We start from the raw sequence: 22,889 nt of genomic DNA, 5'->3' as shown, positions 1-22,889 counted from the left end.
GCTGGGCTGTGGGTGGCACTGGCAGGGCTCTGAGTGGCACTGGCTGGGCTGTGAGTGGCACTGGCAGGGCTGTGAGTGGCACTGGCTGGGCTGTGGGTGGCACTGGCAGGGCTGTGAGTGGCACTGGCTGGGCTGTGAGTGGCACTGGCTGGGCTGTGGGTGGCACTGGCAGGGCTGTGGGTGGCCCTGGCAGAGCTATGAGTGGCACTGGCAGAGCTATGAGGTGGCACTGGCTGGGCTGTGGGTGGCCCTGGCAGAGCTATGAGGTGGCACTGGCAGGGCTGTGGGTGGCACTGGCTGGTTGGCAGTGTCCTGTGGGCTTTGCCCATGGTCTGGAGCTGCCCTGTGCGGGGTGGGTGCTCTGAGCTCCTGTTCCCAGCCAGGTGCAGACGCTGCCAAGTCCCACCAGTCAGGCACTGCCAGGCTCACTGCTTGTCCCTGTCCCCAGAGCCCTTCTGAGGTCACCTGGCTGCCCACCTGCACGTCCCCTCCCCCTGGCTCCACCTGCAACACGTCCCTGTGCTGCCTTCACCCATCTCTGCTGTTCCTGGTGCTCTGGGGATGGGCAGGGGTAGCACAGTGACAGTGGGACTGTGTGTAATGTTTGAGAGGCTTTTACTCCATGTTGTTGTTTTAATGAGATGCTTTTAGGATCCGTGCTGAACTGGTATTCTTTAACCTTCACTGCCACAGATTCTTTCTTCCCTTCCCTTTCTTCACTTCAGTCAGATTGGCAAAATACATTTGGCTTTAAACAAAAAAACAAAACCCAACCAACGCCAAACCCTGCTGATGGGGTAAGTTACTCCTCTTTACTGTGCTTTGATTTGATTTCTCAGGATACTCAGAGGTTTTCCACTGCTGCTGAGAGGGGACAGTTCACCTTTTTGGAGACTTCAACCACTGTAACAGTTTTCCAGATGTGTGTGTGCGTGTGTGCGTGTGTCAGCCAGCGCTGTGCGTGCGTGTGTTCTGCTGAATATCGTGTGCATCTCTGAAATGCTTCAAACAACTGCCTGGAAGTCAAAAACCAACCACCTCTTTCCAGTCATATGTTTGCCGTGACTTTTCATAACCACACTTGAAACTAGTGGTCTTGGATGGAAATATTCAAAGAGCAGGGCATCTTTATAGCAATGGTATGTCAGTCGAATTACGGGAAATGTACACAAAAATAAATAAATGAAATTTAAAAGTAACATTCTCTCAGCCTACCTGTGTTTCCCTCAGTGGAAGTGTTACCAGTTGTGTCAGGACACGCTTTGGGCTGCTTTTGCCATTCCCATGGGAGGTTTTTGGGGATCATCTTACTCCCAACAGCTTATCATACATTACTGAGAGCTCAGGAATGCTCAAGCTGCTCGACAGGGATAATTGTCAGCGCTGGTTTCCCTTTCCCTGCTCGGGCTGGCGGGGGCAGGCGCAGCCACATCCCGTCCAGCCCACATCAAAGGCACGGCCCGCAGGGACGGCAGCAGCGCCTTCCTGCCCCCAACCCTCCCCAAAATCAGCTTTTCCAGGGGTTCCAGGAGACCCAGCCCCGTGCCCAGCATTGATCCAGGCTGGGCTCTGCTGGGTGGGAGGCTCAGCACCTCCCGGCAATGTGGCCAAGGGCCGGGTGCCGGGCTGGGCTGCAGGACAGATGTGCTGCTTTGCTGTGTTTCTGCATTCCCCTGCCAGCCCCATCTCTGTTACCTGCCTTTCTTCCCAGGGTGGCTCTCAGGCCACTCTTTGTCCTTTTGTCCTGATGCAGGGCCAGTGTTCACCCTGAGTTCATTGTGTGAGCCAAACCGCTGTGCTGGAGTGGAGCGTGTTGGGCTGGTCGTGCTGAAACATGAATCGCTGCTTCCCTCCTCCTCCTGTAAATAAAATTATCCTTCCATTTATGTTAGAACTGCAGAAAACAATATCCCAGCTCCCTCTGCTGATCCTGCAGTCCCAGTGAGGGCGAGAGCACTGGCTGCAGAGCTGATGTGCTGCGCAGCGAACTCCAGAGACCCAGCCTGGTTAATGAAAAGCTTTGAGGGGCACGGGTTTGAAATGCAGCTTTGTAATGCAATTATTTGGGTTGATGAAATAGCAGATGCTGTTCCCTCTGCTTCCCCTGCCTGTTTCATGTATGAAATTGTGAAGTAATTCCTAACATCACATGGAAGTGAGGAAGAGAACAGGAAAAATTGAGGTGTGAGGAAAATCAATGTTTGCCACCTGGAAGAAGCACGGATGCCTGGGCTGAACACTTTGGGATTGCAGCAGGAATATTATAACCCAGCAGTGGGAATGCTGGTGATGCAGAGATTGCCATAAAAATGTCTGAAGGGAAGAGCTGCAAGAGGCACAGACCCATTTCTGAGAATCCTAAACTGAACAGCTGCTGAAGCTCTCCCTGCGCTGCACGTGCGTGTGTGTTCTGTTTAAAAGGAAGAAATTAAGAGCCATATTTTTATTTTATCAAATCAAATTACCCCTGTATGCTCGGAATATTTATGCATCAGTGCTTTTTTTTTTATTAGGGCTTTATCTCACTGTAATCAATTCCAAATACTAACCTATTTTTATCGCTGTAATGCAGCAGTAATTTATAAGATGTAGACGGAACGCACACGAGATGCCAAAAGCAATTTTATGGAGCCTCTTTTGTTGTCATCTACAATGCATCAGCTCTTGCCTTCAGCCTCCCATCAATTTTAAAAGCCCCAAGATGAAAAAAAAAAAAAAAAAATAAATAAAAAGGAGCAAGTACAGCGGAGCAGCTGCCAAGGCCTGGAATAGCCTGAGATCTGTGTGCACCTTTGGGATGGAGGTTGATTGAACACGGCACAATAATGAAAACTGTGCTGGGCTTTGTAATGCAATTATCTGGGTTGAAAATGGCAGATCCTGTTTCCTCTGCCTCCCCTGCCTGCTCCATGTATGAAATTGTGAAGTCATTCCTGTGTTATCCCAGCTAACATCACAGGGAAGTGAGGAAAAGGACAGGGAAAGTTGAGGTGTGAGGAAGAGAAGAGGGAAAGTTGGGGTCCTTGGGGCTGAATTGAGCTGCCCTTCTTCATCTTTTTTCCTCTCCTTTGGGAGCCCGCCTGGATGGGCACTAGGATTGGCTTCCAAAGTGCAGATATGCCAATGAGCATTCCAGAATCCCCATCCCAGTTCCCACACCAACCAGCTGCCTTTGAGCAGCTTCCACCAAGCTCATGTGCCCCTGAGGGGCACCTGCAACAGGAGCAGCCACGGTTGTGCTCGTGGTTGAGGTTCTCCAACTCTTTCCAGTCAAGATCTTGCCTGTCAGACATCGCTGCTGCTCTCCCAAATTTTCCTGGTGTTATCACTCCAACACAATTTTGGTTCCAGTTTTGGCTGTCTGGTGCTGGGAGTGATGGTGAAATCAATATAATCATGATGAGACAAGTGGGGATGGCTTCAGACTCACAGAGAGTAGGGTATTGGGAAGGAATTGTTCCCTGTGAGGGTGGGCAGGCCCTGGCACAGGGTACCCAGAGCAGCTGTGGCTGCCTCTGGATCCCTGGCAGTGCCCAAGGCCAGGCTGGATGGGGCTGGGAGCCACATGGGATAGTGGAAGGTGTCCCTGGACTGGATGATCTTTAAGGTCCCTCCTGACCCAAACTATTCTGTGAGTTCATAAATCCGTGAAGATCTTGCAACGTTTTTGAAGCATACACTGCACCCAAAGGTGATGCAGTTTATTGATGTTAAACACACAGATGTTTAATTCTGTTCCATTTACTTGCTGAATCTTACTAATAGACACTTGGAAGCACCTTCAGACTAAAAGCACATCCCATTTAATACCCAGTGATTGCCTTTAAGGCATGCATATAAATAGGTCTCTTTCAATAGGCTTCTATTAACCACAGGCACTGAAAATAAATGGAGGAACATTACAAAGCATTGACAAATTATTGATGGCAAACATTACCAAGCCACCTTTGTTGTTTGCCTGCCCCTTTCATATTGGAGGGCTTTTGGGAAATAACAATCAAAGCAGCCCCTCCTGCAGGAATCATTACTAAAGCATTTTGCATGCAGATTACTTCAGGCCTCAGCTCCGCGCTCGGCTGGGTCAGGAGAGGAAGGCCAAGATTTGCTGATTGAGATCAGATGGCTGGTGGCGAGAAGGAATCTAGATGACTTAACTGGAGGGATTAGACTCAAGTCTTTTGGCTTCCACTTGGCTGTTTTATAAACTGCACGGCCGGGCCGCGTTCCCTCGGCGTGCGCGCGCTGCGCGCGGGGCGGCTCGGGGCACCAGCCAGTCCCTCAGCGCTGGCAGGGCAGCCCTGCTGGGTGAGAAAGGCAAAACCAGTGCAGGTGGAAGCTAAAATTAGCCCCAGAGCTCCAGCCCTTGCACCTCCAGCCAGGCTGAGCCCGCAGCGCTCTCCAGCCCCGCCGCGGTTTGGTGGGTGATGCCGCAGGGCAGAGCCGCTCTTCCCAGAGCTCCAGACACTGTTCCCAGAGCTCCAGCTGCTGTTCCCAGAGCTCCAGCCCCATTTCCCTGCCCTCCCCATGGCCTCTGAGGTACCCAAACACAAGCAGTGTCCCAGCAGCTGGCACCTGGCTGCAGGGTAAGGAGCCATCAGAGGTTTTTGTTGCAGGCAGTTTGAAGCCTCACCCATTGGATGAATCCCCACGGGAGCAGATGGAGCTTTCTCCTTTCTCTCAGAGCCTAACCTTTAATTTTACAAGGCTGATTGAAACCAAGAGTGGAAATAAAAAGTCAGAGCTGCTCTGTTTTCCTTCCCCTCCCTTCCATTATCTTCTTTCTTTTCCATCCATCTTCGTTTCACATGCCTCTCGGATTGCGTCCCCCTGGTTTCCCAGTTATTTATTGACCCAGACCTAATTCCTTATTTCCAGAAATGTGTCATGAATCCTGCCTTTGAGTCATTTGCTTTTTTGCTTTCCAGGCTCATCTCTTTGACCACGTTTTCCTGTGAAAGATAAGGATGTAGGGTTTGTGGAGTAATCGCAGCAGGATGCCTGGGCTTCATTCATGGATCTGTTGCCACTGGCTCATTATGGAAAATTAGGAGAGTTATTTCACCTTTCAGTGCCTCACCTCAGTGTCACCATCTGTAAAACAAGGCTCGTAATTGTTATCTCTTCCTCACAGGAGAACTGGGGAGCTTCACTAATGACCATCTGCTAAATGCTCTCAGAGCCTCACATGAACATTTCTACTGAAGTGCAAATTATTATTAGAAACCAGGGATTGTTACTGGATTGATATCAAATCATTGTCGACAGCTTCTCTGCAGGGAAAACTTAGGCACAGCCAACAAGAACAAGCTGCATGTTTTGAAGTTGTGCAGTTGATTATGTTGGCTTTCATCTTCTGTTAAGAGGATCCTCTGCCATCTGAACTCTCTGATCTCTGGGAACACAATTCATCCAATCAATCTGGAGGAAAATAAACCTCTGCAGACAAAAACATTAAGTATCCACCTGAGATCAGATGAAGATGGAAGATGTTAATTAATTCCCAGCCCCCAGCCCTTAACTCTTGCACAGCCAGAGCTTCCCTGGCCCAGCAGGCAGTGCTGGGGGAGAGCACAGGACACATCCATGGCCCATCCCAGGCTTGCAGAGTCTCCTGGGCTCCGTTTTAATTGGAAACATGCAAATATTTAATGATTAAATTGGTGCCACTGAGGGCCCCTATGGACAGTCTGGGGGTCACGTGCTGATCTCGTGGTCCACTCGGAGACTCCATGTGCCAGCAGAGATTCCAGCTGTGGCTCCATTCCAGATGTGGTGGTTTAACCCCAGCCCCAGCAGCTCAGCCCCACAGAGAGAGAGAGCCAGAGGGGTAAAACTGAGAAAACTCTTGGGTTGAGATAAAGACAGATTAATAATTAGAGCAAAAGCCACACATGCAAACAAAGCAGAACAAGGAATTCATTCCCCACTTCCCATGGCAGGCAGGGGCTCAGCCATCCCCAGGACAGCAGGGAGGACAAAGGCCACCACTCCAAATGTCCTCCCTTCCCTCCTCCTTTGTTCCCGAGCCTGACATGGGTGGCCTGGGGTATCCCTGGGGTCACTTGGGGTCAGCTGTCCTGGCTGTGTCCCTTCCCAGCTCCTTGTGCCCTCACTGGAGGGGTGAGGAGCAGAAAAAGCCTTGACTGTGCAAGCACAGCTCAAAAATAACAGAAACATCCCCAGGTTGTCAACCCTGTGTTCAGCACAAACCCCAAACACAGCCCCACAGTGGCCACTGGAAGAAAAGCAACTCCATCCCAGTCAGAACCAGTCCAGCAAGGAGCCATCCTGGGCTGAGGGACATCCCTGCACCTCTGCTGACCCTGACCCAGTGAGTTTTCTCCTTGCTCAGCCTCAGTGCTGGCAGCTGATGGGTTTAGTTGAACCTGGAGCTGACATTTAGGACATACAGACAAAGAACCCCCCTGGGACCCCTCTGGGGTGTGCCCCATGTGCCCTGGAAGCTCCACTGGAAATATTACAGGGTGTTGGTTACAGTCTCACTGCAGTGAGTTCTGCAGTTCTTCACCAACAAGACACAAAATGGCCAAAATCTTTTGCTACAAGGTCTTTTAAGGCCAAATTATCCAAATAAGAAATGACACCTAAATTATTTTCACTTTTAACCCAATAACTGATCACTCAAAGTCCACAATGTGGACTTTTCTGTCCAAATACACGAAATCACCCAAACCCATGGAGAAGGAAGAAGGTGAAGGAGAAGGTGAAGAAGAAGGGGAGAAGAAGGGGAAGAAGAAGGTGAAGAAGAAGGGGAGAAGAAGGGGAAGAAGAAGGAGCAGCCTCCACCCTAAAACCTCCATCTTGCCCCATATCTATTACTGAATTCTAAACCCTTAAACTCTGATTTTTCCACCCTGTGATATCACACACTTCTACCCAAACTCCACACCCACAATCCCAGTTCTGCCATTCCATTTTGGAAGCTTCTCCACAGCCTCAGGTCAGTGCCGTGTTCTCTTGGGGGTCAGTGCTTGGCAGCACAGAAACTCCAAAATTCTCAGCAGCCAGAGCTCCAACCACAGGGAGCCAGAGGAGCCTCTCACCCTTTTAGTGCCTGGCCTCATCTGCGTTTTTCAGGAGCTGGGGATGAGAGGGGAGGATGCCTGGAGGCTACAACCCATCACGGGGCATTCAATCGGGACAAACATCCCTATTGACAGCAGAAATGGGGCTGGGGGCTGTGAGGAGCAGAGAGCTCAGCCCTGCTGTGGCACCAAACCTGACAATTTACAGCTGGAGAGGTTCAGGAACAGCCCCCTTCCCCCACTGACACCATGATGTGCCATTAGGGTCACTGTCCTATTTTGCAGGGTTTAAGTAAAATAAATATGGTTTTAATGATGCTGCAGTCTGAGAGCATCATGGGTGCTACACTCCCACAACCAAAGCGACACTGGGGAAAATGGGTGATGTTTTTGGGATCTGCCAGGGGAGCATCAGCATGGAAAATTGATGACTTTGGGATTTTGAGAGGTGCCAGAGGAATATCAGCATGAAAAATGGGTGACACTGAGATTTTGGGAGCTGGCAGGAGAATATCAGCAAGGAAAATGGGTGACTTTGGGATTTTGGGAGCTGGGAAAACGGGTGACATTTTTGGGGATCTTCCAGGGATAAATCAGCATGGAAAATGGGTGACACTGAGATTTTGAGAGCTGGCAGGGAAATATCTAGATAGAAAATGGGTGACTTTGGGATTTTGGGATCTGCCAGAGGAATATCAGCATGGAAAATGGGTGAGACTGAGATTTTGGGAGCTGCTAGAGGAATATCAGCATGGAAAATGGGTGACTTTGGGATTTTCGGAGCTGTGAAAATGGGTGACATTTTTGGGGATCTTCCAGGGATAAATCAGCTTGGAAAATGGGTGACACTGAGATTTTGGGAGCTGGCAGGGAAATATCTAGATAGAAAATGAGTGACTTTGGGATTTTGGGATCTGCCAGAGGAATATCAGCATGGAAAATGGGTGACTTTGGGATTTTGGGAGCTGTGAAAATGGGTGACATTTTTGGGGATTTTCAAGGTATAAATCAGCATGGAAAATGGGTGACACTGAGATTTTGGGAGCTGTGAAAATGGGTGACATTTTTTGGGAGTTGCCAGGGATAAATCAGCATGGAAAATGGGTGACTTTGGGATTTTGGGAGCTGCCAAGGGTAAATCAGCATGGAAAATAGATGACTTTGGGATTTTGGGATATGCCAGGGGAATATCAACATCCCTGCACTGCACTGGGTCTCTGGAGACAGGACTTGATTCTCTCCAGCAGTGCAGAGCGTGTTGAAAATGGAAAAAAAAAATAAAATAACCCAGTAATTTTTTAATTAAAAAAGGATAATAACCTCTTGTGTTAAAACTGTGAAAATCAGTCCTCTACATTTAAAAATGGGCTTGTAAAAGCATATGTGCCTTTTGGCTATTTCCTAGAATATATAGCTTTGGTCACATGGCTCTCATTAAGACACCAGAAAATGTTGTAAACTGGCATTTATAAGCTCACCATAGGAAATTTCTGTATTTTTATTTTGAATTTATAATCCCACTCCAAGATTTGCTGAAAGATATAAAACTTTACTTGAGGTTTTGGAAAGGGAATGATGTCTGAACAAAACAGTCTCCTTTTGGTAAAAACTCCCATCTGTTCAAGTTCTGACATGTTCTTCAGGCAAATAAGATTTTTTTTTTTCCCTACATGTATTAAAAAAACCAACAAAGCAGATCTGGCTAAGAGTGCAGTCACTGATACTTTAACTGTTAATATTTCATAACATTGCATTTTTTAAAGGTAAAATTACTTGAAATACATATAAACACACTCACTCCCATCTCTGCAGAGCTGAGGAGGCTGCTGGATCCCTGGGTGAATTTAACACCGAAAACAGGGAAGTTTTGGTCACAAAGTAAAAAGGAACATGAAAATCAAGGGAGATTTTAACCCCATTTTTTTTACACTGAGGTTTGAATAACACCACCCCAGCTTGTAAATAGTATCAGCAGATGGAAACTCCCCTGTTTCCCCCGAGCTCACATCTCTGGGCACGGATCAAAATTAGAAATAAAACAAACTGATTCACTCCTACAACGCTGAAACGAGGGTTGATGCCCACCATCCCTGAAGATCCGAGGGATTTGGAGGCAGCAGGTTGTCAGAGCAGCCTGCAGGGCTGGTTCCAGCAGCTCTTTCCCAAGCAGGCTGCAGGTGGCAATACATTTATTCCTGATGCTGCCTCTGCCTGAAAGCTCCGGGAGGAGGAGGAGGAGGAGGAGGAGGAGGTTGCTCTCGAAGAAGGAATCCATGGGCAGGGAAATCTGACTGCAGGGAAAGGGGGCAGGAGTGTTGGAACCCTGGTTATTGGGAATTTGAGACTTTCTGTGCTGTCAGGCACTGACCCCCAAGAGAGCACTGCATTTGACCTGAAGCTGTAGAGAAAGCTTCCAAAATTAAATGATAGAACTGGGATCATAAGTGTGGAGTTTAAATAGAAGTGTGCAATATCACATAGTAGGAAAATTAGAGTTGAACCTTTTAGAATAAAGTAATACATATATATATATAAAGCAATTAATACATATATATAATGTAAAGCAAGATAGAAGTTTTAAGGCAGAAGCTACTCCTTCTTCTTCACCTTCTTCTTCATAAGTTTAGATAGTATTATGTAATTAGATAAAAAAGTCCACTCTGTAAGCCACAAGTAGTTAGTTATAAAGTTAGAAGTAAAAATAATTTAAGTGTCATTTTTTAGTTAGACAGTTTATCCTTAAAAAACCTTGTTGAGAGATAGGGCTCAATTTTTAGTTTGTTAGCGTGAAGTGCTGTAGAACTCACAATTTGTGAAACTGTAATATAGATAAAAACTAATAAATATCTAAGTCTGAATAAGAAATACTCTCTAGCACATTTAATCCCAACCCTGACCAAAAAAATATAAAACTCAACATCGAGGCGGAGATCAGGTGGGTTTCCTCTTGGTGGGAAGGGCTCCTTTCTCCCTGTCACCCTCCCAGCCTCTCCCCAGCCCTGGAATTTGTGTGGTGCCAGGAGCTGAGTGGAGAAATCAGCTGGCAGATGGGCAAAATACATCCTGAAAGTGGAAAAAAATGAAATGAGGCATTTTAATCCCCCTTCCCTGACCCCACTGTTGAGCTGTTCCCCCAGGAGCCAGAATCCAGACTGGCAGCTCTCCCTCCTTCCTCAAGCAAGATCAGGCAGAGTAAAACTCAGATTAATTAATGAGGTGATGATTTATAACATCTCACAGTGTCCACACAGCAATCCCACTCCTGTGGGTGCTCCAGCAGGGCTTTCTCATCTTTTTGGGGTTTTGCTGCTCAGCCCTGGGGCAGCATTTTAAATCCTGGGAGATGGAGGGGACAGCCTGGCACAACAGCCTGGGAATACTGGAGGGGACAAAAACCCCTTTTCCATGTGGAGAAATGCTTCTGGAAATGGGGCAGCTGTTCCAGGAGGGCAGGAAAAGGCTCTGATGTCACCCAGGAGCTCGGGCAGAGCAGGGATTTCACCTGCCTGAGGCACAGGGGTCTGTCTGGATGAACAAAATGAGGCTGGGGAAGGCTCAGGTTCCACAGGTTCTTGACATCATCCCAGAGGAGGGACTGGTGCTTGCTGCCTTTTTGTGTGGGCTCTGAATCTTTCATCTCTCCTCTGGAAAATGGCCCTAATTTGCTCTGCTGTGGGAACAGGATTATTATTAAATGGTGGCAGGGAGTGAGTGCTTTCAAATAATATTGCAGAGCACTCGCTGTGCTCTCCTCAGAACTCCAGCAACAGCTTGGCCAGCCCTGAGTGATGCCACGGGTAATTCCCCAGGTGGAGCATGCACAAGAGGGCCAAAAAGGCCCTTTTTGACAGGAAACAATGCCCTGTTTCCCTGTTCCACTCAAAAAACAAGTGCTTGAAGCAAACCCTTGGTGAAGCAGCCCAGTGACACAACTCTGGATGTGTCACTGCACCTGGAAATACTCCTGAGAGCGTTCCCTGCACGCTGAGGCCTCACTCTGCTTTCTCCACCTCACCCTGAGCTTTTTTTGGGGGGGTTCCCATCACCCCTGAGCCATATCTGTCCTCATAGACTCACCTGGGTTGGAGGAGACAAAGATCACTCAGTTCCACCCACACCTTCCACCAGCCCAGGCTGCTCCAAGCCCTGTCCAGCCTGGTCTTAGGCACTTCCAGGGATGCAGGGGTAGCCACAGCTCTAGGAAATCCATCCCAGCCCCTCATCACACTCACAGGGAGGAATTCCTCCCCAGCATCCCATCTAACTCTACCCTCTGTGGGTCTGAAGGCATTCCCTTTGTCCTGTCATTCCTCACTCCTGCTCTACATCCTTCTGGGAGTGAAACCTGCTCATTAACACCAAGATTTTATTCAGGCTCTGAAACCTGCTCATTTACACCAAGATTTTCATCAGGGTCTGAAACCTGCTCAGATTTTAATCAGGCTCTGAAACCTGCTCCTTAACACCAAGATTTCAATCAGGGTCTGAAACCTGCTCCTTAACACCAAGATTTTTTTAATCAGGGTCTGAAACCTGCTCATTAACACCGAGATTTTAATCAGGCTCTGGGTGGTGGATGGGCAGGACACCTCAGCAGCCTCCAGCTTTCCTTTGGGAGCTTCCAAACTGAAGAACAATCCTGGGGTGAGCAGCTGGGGATGGAGATTTCCTTGGAAGGAATTTCTGTGCTGACACCAGGAGGATGGAGGGGACAGACCCAGACCCAAAATGTGGGTGCTGCCTCTCTTCCCTGAGCCCATCCCAGGGAGCAAAAGGGGAAATCCAGCAATACCTCTGGCTTATCAGTGACAGGACAAATTGATACCAGACTTTTATGAGGGTGGGGAAACGTCTCTCCATAAAAAGAATCTAAATTTACCATCGTGTTAACAATTCTGTAAGAGTTTTTGGCAACTCCTAATGGAAATTTCAGGAGCAGATGGAAATATTTGGAAACGTATAGAACACATGAGCCTGCAACATCCATTTTTATTTTCTCATTGGGAGTGTGGAGTGGTTTCAGGTTGCCTTTAAATTTTTTTTTCCTTTCTTTCTTCTGGATGCTAAGAAAAGCAAGACGGGAAGCAGGAGAGGATGGATATAGGCAGGAGGGGTTTTTTTTTTGGTGTTGCTCACTTGATTCCCCTGTGTGGTCTGTGACAGATTTGAGGGAATGGCACCAGCATGAACAGCCTGGTCCTGGTTTATCTGGGAGCTGAGCAGGAATGGAAGGGCACCTGTGAGGTCCAATTCACCTTTTCCAGGTTAATTTAAGGTGGATTGCCTGTATCCATCTCCCAGGCAGCACGTGGGGTTTAATTAATGAGTGTAAAACCAGTCCCAGAGTTCTCTGATGGACGATAATGTCATGGACTGCCCCTGATGCCCAAGGGCACAGCCTCCCTCGGAGAGGAAAATCCCTGGACAACACTGAAAAGGTGCATCAAATATTTCCAATCCCTGCTGCCCACAGGGCAAGAACAGCTTTTGCTTTTTAGGTGTTATAACCCATCCTAGAGCAGGGAGTTTGGTGCCGCAGGAGGGGAATGAATAACAGTAATAGACACACACAAAAGCTGAGGGGAAAAAAGCTCCCAGCTGCCAAATTTCTGGACCTCTGCTGATCAGGAATAATCAGAAATGAAGGAGTTTTTCCACTTCTCTGCTGTCTGAGCAGCACAAGGGCCAATGCACGGCCTTCCCTGCTGCTCTGCTCTGCTCTGGTGGGTCAGGGTTTTGTGTGGGGAGCTCATCTGGAACCCGAGGCGTTTCCCGAGCTGTTTACATTGTCCCGCTTCCACCGGAGCTCGGCGGCTCTTGGAACATCCATCCCTAAAGCCTTTAATTAGGAGAGACTTCTGGGGCTGGTGGTCGAGGCTTTTATTGTGCTTGGAAGGGCCCGGAGCAGAGGCCCCCGGGCCAGCAGCGGCTCCACAGCGATCCCAGCGCTCCAGGATGGGGCTGGGGCAGGAAAGGGAGGAAACGGAGCTGGGTGATGACAGAGGGGCTCCTCTCACAGCCACCCGAGCAGCCCTCGGGGACAAGGAGCCTGCAGCCCCCAATATGTCCTGCAGAGCTTCCCCTGCACCTCCTCAGGAACCGCGGCCTTGCCCGGCACTGCTGTCACCCCTGGGCTCTGCAGGGACAGGGGCAGCTCGGTGACATTGTCCAGGTCATCCCTGGTGCCTCAGGGTTCTGCTTTGTAATTTGTAATCTGTAATCCTGTAATTCTTCAGTGTGTAACTCTAAACTCCATGTACAGTGTGAGCTGCTGCTTTCCCATTTGGGGCAGACACAACAATTCCCTTCCAGGCCTGGCAATCAAAGGCACCTCAGTGCCTCAGGCCCTGAGATGGAAACAAAAGGGAGTTGGGGCAGCAAACTTGGGGTGAATGACTTCATTAGCTGGAGCTGTAATTGGAAGATGAGCCCCCAATATGTCCTGCAGAGCTTCCCCTGCACCTCCTCAGGAACCGCGGCCTTGCTGGCACTGCTGTCACCCCTGGGCCCTGCAGGGACAGGGGCAGCTCAGTGCCATTGGCCAGGTCATCCCTCATGCCTCAGGGTTCTGCTTTTTATATTTTCATCTATTTGTAACCCTGTAATTCTTCAGTGTGTAACTCTAAACTCCATGTACAGTGGGAGCTGCTGCTTCCCCAATTTGGGCAGACACAACAATTCCTCTCCAGGCCTGGCAATCAAGGACACCTCAGTGCCTCAGGCCCTGAGATGGAAACAAAAGGGACTTGGGGGCAGCAAACTTGGGGTGAATGACTTCATTAGCTGGAGCTGTAATTGGAAGATGAACCCCCAATATGCAAATGGAGCTGATAAAAAAAAACGGATTAAAAAAAAATGATAAAAGTGTCAGAACCCGTGACCCCTTGTCCATTTTGGGTGGGCTTTGTCTGCCCTAAATGTACCTGAAGGCCCTTCAATAAAATAAACTGCTTTTTATTCTCTGAATTCTGTCTAGCCTCTGTTTTTAGGTAGCCCTAAAAGGCACCATCCCTGCTGGCCCTTGCCTCCTCTGTGCTCAGTTACACACTCAGCCCATCCCCTCTCTGCTTTCCCTGCTCAAACCCTTTTTCCATAGCGGGATTAGCGCGAGGGGTTCGGGTTCAATTTTCCTGCCTGTTGGCTGTGAGACAGGAGCACGCCTGCCCAGACCTGCAGAAGTCGTTCAGGTCCTAAATCCTGTCGGTTGTGTCCCTTCCCAGAGGTTTCTGTGGCACAGGAGCACGGGCTGGGGAGCGTGGCAGGCTCGTGCCCCTCCCGGTGCTGCGGGAAGGTGACACTGGTTTGGTCCTGTCACCTTTTCCTTGGCCCAGAGGCAGAGCCACAGCACCTTCAGGATGCCATTTCTCCCTGGAAAAGGTGCCTTGTAAAACACCCAGGAAGCATTTGGAGTAATTAACCATGCACTCTTCCTAATTTTGCTGTGATTCCATGCATGACAGGGAAGCTGTTGGGATAATTCCTTTCTTATTGATTAGTAGGGAATAATTGGGTTAGAATACCTGATAAATATTCAGAACACACTTGCAACTGCTCTGAGAAGGTTGGAACCACATGCTCATGCAACTTTACCAGATGTTGTGTATTCCTATTTGTACCAAATCATAAAAAAACCCCAACAAATTCCTTTTTTTTTTATTTAAAACAGGCATCAGATATAAAAACTGAAATTAATAAGATTCTATGGGTTGAAAATAACATGCCCGTGAAACCATCTGATGGCAAACATATTAAAAAAACTTCTGTTTTCTTTGCAGGCCACTTTTTATGTCTGTAAGACTTGATGTGAAACCACTTGAAGATAAATGTGAAAGCAACCCAAATTCATTTTATTTGCAAGCGTGAGGCACCCAGGTAGGACATTAATAATAAAAATCAGTTGGGTTTTTAAAAATTAATCCTTTTTTAGTCAGCCAAGGAAGGGGTGTTATTCATAATGCAGGTCTTGCCTGGACCTGTGACTCAGGAGCTGGCAGTGACTCTTCTCTTCCTGCTGTCCTTCCTCTGAGCTGCTTCACCTTTTGGTCCAGACCTTCCTGGATGAGATTTTATCAGCCAAAACTGTTCCCATCCAGCTCTGTGAACATGGAGTGAGGGCTGGGGGAGCTCCCACCCGTGGCCGCCATCACTGAGAAGATGCTGGGGGAATAAAACACCTCTGAGCTAAAAGGGGAGCCCCAGGAGCTGAACTGGAAGGGCCACAGATACAAAAATGAGACAAAAAAGGGAGTTTTCTTACCCTGTGGGCTGGACCAGCTCTTGATCTCTGATCCCTCTGTCCTGTCTTTTATTAAATCCATTCCTAGAGCTGCATCAAGTCCCTCCAGTGCAGCTGGAGCTCTCCAGATTTTTCCTCTCCACTTTGGTCTTCTCCTGTCAGCACAAATACTCCAAGGCAGAGGGGACAAGTGGTGTTGGAAAACAGACAAATGAGAAAATAAAAAAAAAAAAAACCAACCCAAAACACAAATTTCCCCTTTCCTTGGATGTCTGGAAAACTCTGACCTGCTGGGGGGATGGAGGGAGGTTAAACACCCTCCAGGTAGTAGGGTAAGATGAGCCTCCCCAGGCTGAGGAAAATGATGCTGGGTGCTGAGTGTTTGACAAAAAACTGGCTCGAGTTACACCAAATTGTTTCCTCATCATCAGTCAAAATTACCATTCCCTTCCTCCTCCTCCTCCTCTGTCTCCTGAAATGCAAGAAGATGAAAAGAAGAAGGGAGGGGGACAAGAGGAGGGGATGGGGACAGCTCAGGAAGTTGGGGTGGGGAGCTCTGACCATTCCAATGCCTGCCCTGTTCATCCTGCAGGGGATTTGGGAAGAGCTGGGGCCGAAGCCTTGCTGAGGCTTCACACCTGGACTTTGCAGGGGGGATTTTTCTTTTCCCAGCTCCAGTGGATGCCAGAGTGCTTCCCTCACAAAGCCCAGCTGGGGTGAAATGCAAAATTCAGCTTTGCCTCCCGTCCCTCGTGCTGCAGGCTCTGCCCAGGGATTGCTGTGGCTGCTGCTAATTCACGTCAAGGTCTACAGGAATAACCATGGAAAATACTTGGCATGGCTCAGGCCCCCACAGAACACAATTAAATATATCTCACTATTATGCTTTGTCTAAAATTATAGTCCCTAAATACCTCTCATGCCTCTCACAGCTGGTGGGTCTAAATTTAGGGGTTCCCTGTGAGTGGCATGGTGGGATCAAGCACTCTTGTGGGAGGGGACACTCAGGTCAATCTGTGGCCACAACATTTTGCTTTCCCAAATCCCTCTGTGAACTTCCACAGCTGCTTGAAGGCCCCTCAATTGTGCAGGTGTTGCACAGCCACTGGCACAGCTGGGAATGGGGTTGTGGTTCTCACTCATCCCACTACTCACCCAACCATCCCAGCACCCCTGGGCACAGCTCTGCCCCTGCCCAGCAGCCCCAGGGAAGGAAAGGGCTCTTTCAACTCCTCATTTCCCAGTGGGACTTTATTTTTCTTTCCACCACCTCTTGACCTTGGATGTGGAAATAACGTCCAGAGAGCTGAGAAAGTTCTCAGCATCTTCTTTCCTTCCTGCAGACATCAAAAGGGGATTGTGGGCTCCATCAGAGATTACATCATGGCTGGTTTTGATCCTCTCAGCAGAGGAGACATAAATCTTCTTCCTTTTCTTTCTCTGTTTGGGTGTCGATTCTTTCCTGTGTTCTGAAGTTTCTCAGGAGAAAATGTAAACGGGTTTCATAAGCTGATTTTCTGCCCACAGATTTTTACCTTGGTGATTCTCACCATTGCTGCTGGGTGGAAAAAGGATTGACAGGGGTGCAGAAAGGGCAGCAGGAGTTGTAACAGTGCTGATTCAGTAGAAGCCCAGCTGTGCTGCTGTGGTGTGGAGAAGCCCCCAGCAGTTTGGTAATGCTGGTAATGCTGGTGTCAACTTTTCAGCATGGCCAGGCTCTCCAGATAATCCCTGTCGTGGACATCTCTGGCATTAACTGGGGAAGCCTCACTAAGACTGGAAGTGCAGGGCAAAAAATCAGTATTTCTGATTTTACTGCAAGGAGAGAGCCTGGGCACCCCATTCCCACAGAGCTCCCAGTTTGGCTGTGGAGCTTCTTCCAAAATCTGCTGGGTGATGGAGCAGAAATGGGGCCCTGGGGTCTTCTCAGGTGAGGATCACCTGGCCAAGGACTGTTTAAAGTACCCAAAATCTTACACCTCTACCTGGGAGCTCCTTTCCCAGAGGGGTCTGCTCCTACCCCTGCCTGCCCCAGGTTCCTCATTCAGAGATTCCTTTCCATCCCTGATGGAGGTTGGAGGAGGGAGGAAGGTAAAAAGGTGAATTTCACAGACCAGGAGTGAACAGGGCCAGATCTGCAGCTGCTGGAGCTGTTCTTGAGCTGCTCCTGGAGCTCCTGTGTCCCCAGCAGCTTCACCTCCCATGTCTCATCCTCTGTGTGAGTGACTCCTGCCTGGACAGGCTCCACTGGGACAATACTGATGGGTTTGTGATGTCTTTTTAATCTGCTGGAGAAGCTACTAAGTAAATATATTCCACAGAGGAATTTCTCTTTTCCCATGTGCGTGTCGGAGAACTCGCTCTGCAGGCAGCACCAGGGTGTGGGCCTGGTCACCATCACCATCATCATCATCATCATCATCATCATCATCATCATCATCATCAAATCACAGAATCACTGGGGTGGGAAAAGAGATTCAGATTGTTGTGTCTAACCACTCACCCAGCACTGCAAGGCCACCACTAAACCCTGTCCCCAAGTGCCACATCCACACATTTCTGAACCATCCAGGGCTGGTGACCCCAGCACTGCCTCCATCCGTGCCCAGAGCTGCCGTGCAGGCTCAGCTCGGCCTCCAGCCCAGGTGTCCAGGCAGAGAACACACAAACTGCACGCAGCAGCCCCCTGGGGACACCTGGGAACACGTCCCCTGTCACAGCTCCCTGCCACAGCTCCGTGTCACAGCTCCCACCCCTGTACAGGACACCCAGGAGGGGACACACAGCCTGGCATCACCCACACCAACCCTTCCCTGGGCTGCTTTCAACCTCCGCAATGCAAAAATTTCACTGATTTACAGCCAGGAGCGTGGAAAAGAAAAAAAAACACCATGGGAATGGGGCAGGGGGGAGGGAAGGTCATTCCAGTTTCTTCCTGCTTGCAGCTTTCAGATCCAGGATATGGCTGAATGGCAGCCTCCACGCTGCATTTATTTTTAAGCCACTGATAGCTTGTGGAGTGACCTCGCTGTGCAGCACCAACATCAGCCAAGGAGCTGTTTTTTTCCGGCCCTTCGACGTCAGATTGCTTCCTTTGACACCTCTGAGAGCCAAAAAATGGGAAGCATTCTCTTCCCAAGGTGACTTTATTTTTTCCCCCCTCTGTGATAGCGCTGCTGGGGCTCGCTCTCAGGCTGGGGGCTGTGGAGGCGTGGATGGCACTGCCCTGGGGACACGGCCCCTGGGGACAGCTGGAGGTCACTGCTTTAGGGCAGAGGTGCCTAAATTATCTGATCTTTAGGAAAAAAATTGCCTTGGCTGGAGCCAGAGTTGGGGCAACTTGACCTTCATTTAAAAGACTCTGGAATGCACTCGTGATTTTTTTTTTGCATTTTTTTCCTTTTTTATTTTTCCTTTTCAGGGCAGCTGGGGCTTTCCAGGATATCCCAGCTCCCATGTCCATAACCTGTTTACTGAATTCTTAGATTTAGTTTCCCAAGCTCATTCACAACTTAGTGCAAACAATTGAGCGCTGCTCGAGGATCTGAACACCAGGAAAATGCTTCAGCCCCATTTCTGAAAGCATTTTAAGCACAGAAATAACACAGAAATAACACTAAAATATCCCAGAGTTTATTTGTGACTCCAGCAAATTTCTTGCCTAATTTTGCCTGTTCCTAAACCATGGCTTTGCTCTGAGTTCCTGATTACACCCCACGTTATCAGTGTGGGAGATGTCTCTGTCCATTCCTCCACTGCAAACTGGAACAGAGGAGTTTATTATAAAATAAAGATGGAACTGGTTCAGCTCCAGGTGCAGGTGCAGGTCCCAGTTGCAGCTTCTTTTTTCAGAACCTCTGTGAGCAGCCTGGTCTAGTGGGAGGTGCCCCTGCCCTAGAACAAGATGAGCTTTAAATCTCTTCCAATCCAAACCATTCCATGATGATTCCGCCAGAAAATTCCTTGGAATTCAACAGGAAGATTGGCTGGAGGACACCATCATGTGAGTAAATGAAACTGCCCAGTGCTGCTCTGCACAGACCTCCAGGGCTGAAAAGAGAGGAAAAAGGGTCCCAACCCCCAGGCTGGGACGTGCTGGGTGCCCATCCCCAGCTCTGCTTTGTCTCTGTCTTGCCTCCAGCACCTCAAAGCCACAAAAATCTGCCTGACGGGGATCCTTCAAAGGCTCTTCCTGCATCACTCACCAAGGAGAGGGCACCAGGGCTCAGATAGGGATTTCTGAGCTCAGAAATGTCAGGAGGAAGCGATGGACTCGGAGGAAATTCTTGCGACGGTCTCGGAGGAAGCGGGAGATGTGAAAATACACGATGTATTTTCCTCCCACAAGCTGTGTGCTCTGTTTTTATTATCATAAACCTGGGCCTGGAGGATGTCAGCTTGTTTATTTATTTGTTTAAATGAGGTTTCGCTCCTTGTTCAAACATTCCCATGTTGGCAGCTGCTGCTCTGCCAGGCCCTGTCCTCCCCTCCTGGAACCAGGGACGTGCCAGCCCAGGCAGTGTCTCCAGCAGGTGGGAGGTGCTGAGGGTGGGGGAAATATTTGGGTATCCCCCCCCGGGGTATCACTGGACACTCCTGGGATGGTGACACCACCATGTCCTGGCGCGGCCTCGCCAGGCTCAGGCCTCCTCTCCAAACTCTTGGAGTGTAATCAGGAATATCCCATTTGCTGGCCTGTCCCCCTGAGTTACCATCTTCCTTCTCCTTCCTTGCCACCTCCCCTGTGCAGAGCAGCTCCTGCAGGTGTGTGCTGGAGGGGGGTTCCACCAGTGCCCACTTTTCTGTCGTTTGGAGCTGTTCTCTGGAAAATCACACTGCACTTCTGCATCCTGAGGGCTTTCCAAGGGCTGCCCAGGCAGTGCTGGATGTTGTGGTGGTGATGGCCCCTTCCACCCTGAGCTCCCCCAACACCTGGGGCTGTTTCCAGGGAGTCTGAAGGATTCCAGGAGCCCCAAATAACATTGTGCTCAACCCAGGTCCTGCTCTCCCCACTATGGAGGTGAAGGGGACTTTATTTATCACCTCACACTGCTCATCCCAAGACCCTTGGCTGGGGGGCTCCTCCCCTGGACATGGGGCTTGTCCCCCTGGCTGATCCCGGCCTCTCCCACGGGGTCACTCTGCCAGGAAGCCGCTCTCACCCCGGGGAGCCTCGGGAGATGCACCTGGGAGGAGAAGCACTTTGCTGGAGGAAGAAAACAGGATCTCACATATAAACAACATCCTCAATGGCTCAGCAAGTGAGTCGCTCTTTCCAGAGCCTGTTTTCGAGCTGCTGTCGTGTCCCCCATGCCCCACCCAAGCTACAAAGGGGAATTAAACCAAGCAGGAACCACCAGAGCCCCCAGGATGGGGCTGTCCCTCTGCTCCTTCCAACCATCCATCCCTGGATGGACCCAGTGAGGGCAAGTTCTGCGGAGATGGAGGGTAAGAATAACTCCTGCCTCCTTTCCAGAAGATGTTTGGGGCTGGAATGTACCTGTAGGATGGGAATTCCACCTTCCAAGCTGTTCATGATTAATCTAAAACTTACTTGGGGCTGAAATAGGCACATAGGACAGAACATCTCTTGGGACAAAGCTGGGGCTTTCCCAAAGACTCACCTGTGCTCCTTCCAGAGGATTCCTCACCAGGAAGAGAGTTTTTCTGGATTTTGCATCCAGGTGGTAGAATCTCCACGTTTCTGGAATGAATTCTCTGGTATTCTGGACTCTTTGGTCATGGCACCAAGCAGAGCACCCCCCACACACACTGAATTTTGACTAATTAAAAAAAAAATAAAGCAGACAACTTTTATTTTTCACCATTTATTCCTTCCTCCTCTCCACAAAGCTCAGATAACTGAGGACAGCATTCCTGTCAGCCCAGTCAAAGCTGATTGTCAATCCCAACCAAAGCTGCTTCCCCAAGGGATCCCACTGGACCAACTGGGGCATGAGGACATCCCAAAGGGTTAAACTGCTGCCCAGCACAGGAAACCTGCAGGCAGAGCCAGATTCCCAGGGAGGAAACCTTGTGTTTGTGGTGTGAGAGAAGGTGAGCGCGGCGTTACCGCGGCTCGCGAGCGGAGCAGAGGTCAGCGGCGTATCCTGCTGCAAACTTCCTGAGCGACCTCCGAGGAGAAAACAACAACCCTGGCGTGGCATGGCATGGGATGGGACGTGGAGGGTTTGTTTTTCCACTCTGATCACCTTGGACCTACTTTCTCACCCTGGCTGGTGGTTGCACGCTCTGTCCTGCCCCAGCTCCAGCTCCTCCTGCGGCCCCAGCACTGGATCCGGGCATTAAAATATTTTTTAAATATTTCTCTGGCATGACTGGTTGTGTTTTTATGCCCTGGATTGGAGTAGAGAGGTAGAACTGGAGAGAAGGGAGGAAAATGAACTTTTCATGCTCTTTGAGAGCTCAGGAGGAGCACAGGAGCCCCACAACAGCTCAACAGAAGGAAAATCCACCAAAACCTCCTGTACTGTCTTTTTTTTGCTTCTGAATCTCAGGACAGGGAGCAGAAGGCTGAGGAGTAATTGTGGGAATGCTTGGGGAAAACAGCAGTGGGACTCAAAGTGTCTCCCTGCCTACCCCAGCCAGCAAAAGGGAGCAAAACTTGGGAGAAAAGTCCCCAAAAAGGGAGCAAAAGTTTCTCTGCTGCTTCATCCATCCCTGATTTGCATTAAAATGAAGGTTTTTACAGTTGGGTGCTCTTGCAAATTAAAAAAAAACAAGGTAGAAAATGCCCAGTATTTTATGCCAAAAATGGTGTTTAGATAGAAATGGCTTAGAAGTTTCGAAGCTGAAGTGGGATGTAAATATTCATATTTCAATATCCATAAAGTGTGAGAAATCATTTCATTCAGTGCAGTTTTTCTGTGTGCTTCTCTAGAAAATATTTGGGAGATTGAGGAGGCTCCTGGAGTTTGAAATTTTCTTTTTGAGGACACGGATCCAACACTCAAAGAGGACGAGCTCAGATCTCCCTTTGGGTGTCTGTGGGAGGAACATCCCTGGTGGGATTTTAGTGGTGGTTGAGATGCTAGGGTGTGCTGTGACACTGCCAGGTGTGTCCTCCTGTCCCCACAGCCAGGTCCTCCTGTCCCTTTCCTTTTTTCCACCTTCCCTGTGAGGCTGGGGAGGCCCTGAGGCTGCCCAGGGCAGCTGTGGCTGCCCCTGGATCCCTGGAATGTCCAAGGCCAGGCTGGACAGGACTTGGAGCAGCCTGGGACAGTGGAGGGTGTCCCTGCCATGGCAGGAGGGGGTGGCACAAGATATTTTTAAAGATTTCTTCCAGCCCAATCCATTCTACAATTCTGTCATCCATTAACCATCCTGTGAATGATCAAAGATGGGAAGTCCAAGGATCCCAGGCCCAGCTGCTCTTGAAGAAGCTCCAAGAGACTTCCAGGCTTCCCAGCACCCACTGACACCCCAGGGGTGGCCAACTCCAGCAGACTGAACCAAATTGCAATTCCTTCTTTTCCCTTCCCTTGGGATGCAGCCACAAGACCCATCCCTGGGCCACCACCATGGGACTTCCTGCGCCCAAGGGCTGGACAGGGACAAGCTCTGGAGGCCAGGGATGGCAGCAGTGG

At 49.4% G+C, this 22,889-nt stretch overlaps 1 protein-coding gene across 4 annotated transcripts in view; it reads left to right on the top strand.

The window, feature by feature from the left end:
• The window catches only part of MAP2K6 (mitogen-activated protein kinase kinase 6), an 82,585-nt gene extending 63,101 nt beyond the window's left edge, over positions 1 to 19,484 (top strand). The window contains exons 13-14 of one of the 4 annotated variants that reach the window (XM_066566074.1): positions 14,822 to 14,918; positions 19,424 to 19,484. The gene's annotated coding sequence lies outside the window, so the exon portion shown is untranslated. Of the gene's footprint in view, positions 1 to 223; positions 1,200 to 14,821; positions 14,919 to 19,134; positions 19,236 to 19,423 lie in introns of those variants that run through there. The other 3 variants (XM_066566073.1, XM_066566071.1, XM_066566072.1) reach the window with 3 other exon arrangements.
• Positions 19,485 to 22,889: the final 3,405 nt, after the last annotated feature.

Source organism: Molothrus aeneus, chromosome 26, assembly GCF_037042795.1.
Source record: "Molothrus aeneus isolate 106 chromosome 26, BPBGC_Maene_1.0, whole genome shotgun sequence".
NCBI lineage: Eukaryota > Metazoa > Chordata > Aves > Passeriformes > Icteridae > Molothrus > Molothrus aeneus.
The sequence above is the reverse complement of the archived record's forward strand: the minus strand, read 5'-3'. Positions and strand labels throughout refer to the sequence as shown.